This window comes from Callorhinus ursinus, unplaced genomic scaffold (genome assembly GCF_003265705.2).
Source record: "Callorhinus ursinus isolate GAN/ISIS: 27379988/994484 unplaced genomic scaffold, GSC_fseal_2.0 scaffold4565, whole genome shotgun sequence".
Classification (NCBI taxonomy): Eukaryota; Metazoa; Chordata; class Mammalia; order Carnivora; family Otariidae; genus Callorhinus; species Callorhinus ursinus.
Genome location: NW_027401619.1, coordinates 1 through 4,003, shown reverse-complemented (window position 1 = coordinate 4,003; position 4,003 = coordinate 1). Strand labels below are relative to the sequence as shown.

Here is a 4,003-nt window from a genome sequence, read left to right as displayed (position 1 = left end):
ACACACACACACACACACACACACACACACACACACTTGAGGTGAGCATCCTACCATCATTTGCCTCTAAGCATCTACAAATTCGGGAGGAAGCACATAAGCTGAGGATCTCTAATGGGGAAGCCTGGAGGCTCCTGGGTAAACAGCTTGCATTCTGAAAGGGGAAGGATGCCCCAGATAAATCACAGAACACACCCAACAGCCACAAGGCCAGGACAGGGTGCTGTCCCTACAGGAGTAACTTCCAGAAACAGGCACAACTGAAAACGCCCATAGCATTTACCGTAGTCATCTCTGGGTCCTTTTTTGGGCTGGTGCTGCTGTTCATCCTGGGAACCGGTCTAGATTCTAGATGGGACAAAGGATGGAGGTTTATTGTGGTTTGCATACCCTCTGTGCCTTCCTCTGCCATCTTACACACTTTCCCACACTCGGGTCCCTGATCTGAAGAGAGGGTTTCCCCACATGACTCAAGCGACTTCTTTGCTAAGAGAGATACCAGTCACCTGACTCTTGCGGGAGACACTCCAGGACCCTGGTTCCAGTGTTTCCATAAGCAATCAATCAACAGTGGACAGATTGGGGTACAACAGGCTGGAAATTAATACTGAAATTGGGGTGCTCAATACAGATCCAAAAAAATCACTTTTTCTTCATAGATTAAAAATCTAAGTGAGAATAGCCTTGAGTGGGTGATATCAACAAACCCGCAACACGAAAGTCATGCATTCTTTCCTCAGGCCGCCAGTTAATGGTGCAATCTTTCAGTCTCTAGATGAGGCCTAGCATGTGTGACTGGCTATTATGTAAATATTGAAGAGGAGAATTGGAGTAGACTAATCCTACAGTCAAGAGCAAAGAAAAAAATAGGCAGATTGAGAAGTAAAGTTGTGACATTATACTGATAATATTAGAGGAGTAAAATGCACGAATTTCATTGATGAATATAGTACTGTAAATTACAAATAACACAAAAATAAAAGAATATCCATAAGGGGTAAATGCCATTTTTCTCAAATAGTCTTTTTTTTTCTTTTTCGAAAAGCATTCAACATTGCGTTAAGGTGGGAAGGGAGCTCAGGCTCACAACTGCTCCAGGCTCAGCTCTTCAGTAGGGGGATTGTAGAGGGGGTGGGGGTCAGGGTCTGAAGTCAGGGGAGGGGCATGAGCTCCACCTGTCACAGGGACAGGTGCCATGCTGCCGATAGGCACCTGAGGAAAGCACCCTCCCGTCACGCCTTCAGACAACCTGCTGTCCTTAGGTAGTGCTTGGGATTCTCTCTAGGACACACAACGATCACCCACAAGAACGGGGAGGACATCAAGTGCTTTCCCAGCAGAAATCAGGCTGCTGCATTTCACAACATGCTCGCTACCTCTCTGCACATGGTTCCATATCTCGGATCTTCCCAGCATCGGTTCCTGCCTCATGAATCCCTCAGGTGGCGTCTCTCTCCTCATCATGTGCAGTCTTGAATACAGAAAAAGAATGGACGTCTATAAGAATTACAATACAATGTCTTTTACCAGACACTAAACAGCTTAGGCTTGACCCCTCAAGACACCCATAAAAAGGCACGTCAAACTCGCACACCTGTGTTTCATGTAGGCATTCTCCCTGCTCTGCTGCACTATTTCCTCTCCCAAAACCGAGCCTTGACCTGGGGGGAAAAAACACATCCACCCTCAGTTGTGCCAGACTGTGCCCCAAACGAAGAGGAGGAAAAAGAAAACACTTACCCAATTATCTAGAGCGCTTCTCTCATGAGCTGCGACCTGAAGAAGTCAATACACCAAGAGCCCAGGTTCAGGGATCTAAGGGCCACTTTCATCACCTACAGGTGGCATGAAGGGGCCAGTATGTTGGGGCAGAACGCAGGTTACCTTGTGTTTGAAGGTGAGCTCTGCCTTCTGCAGCTGATCTTGCATTTCTCCAACTTCTTGTCTGTGAGTTATAATTGCTTTTGTCAGATAAATCCCAATATTGGCTGTGATTTTAGATTTTTTTAAAGATTGTATTTATTTATTTGACAGAGAGAGACACAGTGAGAGAAGGAACACAAGCAGAGGGAGTGGGAGAGGGAGAAGCAGGATTCCCGCAGAGCAGGAGCCCGATGCGGGGCTTGATCCCAGGACCCCGGGAACATGACCTGAGCTGAAAGCAGACGCTTAACGACAGCCACCCAGGCGCCCCTTGGGTGTGATTTTAAATCACCTGCCCCTGTGGCATTCCTCCTCTGATCTGTCCCCTCATACGATTTATCCTGACACAGGAAACACTTTCACATGATAATAAATGTACAGTAGGATCAAAGCTATCGTTACATCCTCTCCTTACTCATTTTTCCACACCTGCAGGGTTCAGAGTTGACATAATTTCCTAACCTGATATCAATCTTTCCCTCATTTATCACATGACAAGGAGCTTTTACCATGAGGCTCTATTGTCCTTTAACTTCTATGCTCGCCATGGTTCCCAGGGTTGCAAAGACCGCGCCATCAGATGACACTACCGGGTTCATGGGCAGGATTCGTCCTATGACAAACTGCTTTCCTCAAGATTAGGACCACTGACACCACCCTTGGGGGTGGAATGGCATGGCGGAAGTTTCCACAGAGTTAGGCCAGCGCTGGGGATCAGGACATGTTTAGTAACATAATTGTTTTGTTCTTTCTAAAACTTGTCTCTTTGTGTCTGTTAATTCTCTCTGGATATGGCCTCTGAATTTTTGTTTATATTACTTGTTAATTGAGTCTAACCATGTACAAAGATTAAAAACACGAAGTGAACAGGGATTTCAGGAGCCGCTAATATTTAGTGTCTGAACTCACTTATACTTGTGTATGCCTTCGGTAACCAGTTTCAAATTTTCCTCAGCAGCTGCCAGTTGACTCTTCTGTGCCTTAAGTTCACAGTGTGTATTTTCCAGCTTCCTAAGACGGGAAAGGTATATACACAGTCCAGTAGCCAAGGTCCTGAATTTCTACTGTTTTTCCTCCCAACACACCTGATGGCCTAGATTCAAATGACCCCCATAAATTCACAGACTGACAACACAATGAGGGAAACAAACTGAAGGCCCCATTTAGGGTTAAAGAAAAATCAAACTCTGGAAGCTGCCAAGTTTCCGGCCATCAGAGTTGTATTTATACTTCTCTACTTCAATTCATTCATCATCAAGCCCCCAAATAACATTGCACTTCGTGCCATCTCAGAGTTGGTCTTTTGTCTGAGATGGTGAGGGCTCCTTTCAGGTCAAAGCGAAAAACCATGCTTGACCAACTATACCCATTAGGATGAAGCAGGGGACGATCCTTAGTCTTACAACTCCATGGGGAGCCCTGATCCTCAGACCAAGGCTGTGCCTGACACAGACAATCAACCTGAAAGGAACGCTTCCAGAATATGACTTCATTGGCATGGCAACTCACTCCCAGACATTTCTAGGATCTAGAAATACAACACCGCCACCTCCTTCAAAGATCCTGGAGGAGGAAAAGGCCAATCTTAGTGCCGGGAATATGTCCTGACGTATCAAACGCTGTGAACTGTCACATAGTCAGGGTGTTATCTCCATGCAACAGATTACAGACGGAAAACTATGAACTGCATGGAGTCAACCGACTTTTACAAGCCTGAGTTCAGTGATAGTGAAAGCAGCAAAGGAGGATGCTTAGAAAGGCTGGTTTGTTGTGCTACCCTCAGACTCTTTTGTTCATGGTGTTGGTTTAACCACTTTCAACAGGACACTGGATTTACTCAAGAACACATGCAAAAAGACTCTTAGAAACTGAGTCAAAAGCTCTAGACAGAGAAAGACACATGCATTTGCTTCTGGTCTCTCAGGCAATCCTTCAGCAAATGCCTTCTGGACCGGCTGTGATGGAGTGGATCAGGTGGAAAGTGTAGAAGACGGAAAGATGGTCAGGACACTGTACCTATGCCCAAAAGAACTTACCAATGAACAGAACTAAGGTGCCAATGACACAGAGCAGCCCCCAC

The 4,003-nt window shown here is 45.8% G+C and overlaps 1 long non-coding RNA gene across 1 annotated transcript; it reads right to left on the bottom strand.

The window, feature by feature from the left end:
* Positions 1-1,128: 1,128 nt before the first annotated feature.
* LOC141372286 (uncharacterized) lies at positions 1,129-1,835 on the bottom strand. The gene is made up of 3 exons (XR_012377524.1): positions 1,741-1,835; positions 1,595-1,661; positions 1,129-1,471 (listed from the first exon to the last, which is right to left on the bottom strand). It is a non-coding gene; the product is annotated as an uncharacterized lncRNA (long non-coding RNA).
* Positions 1,836-4,003: the final 2,168 nt, after the last annotated feature.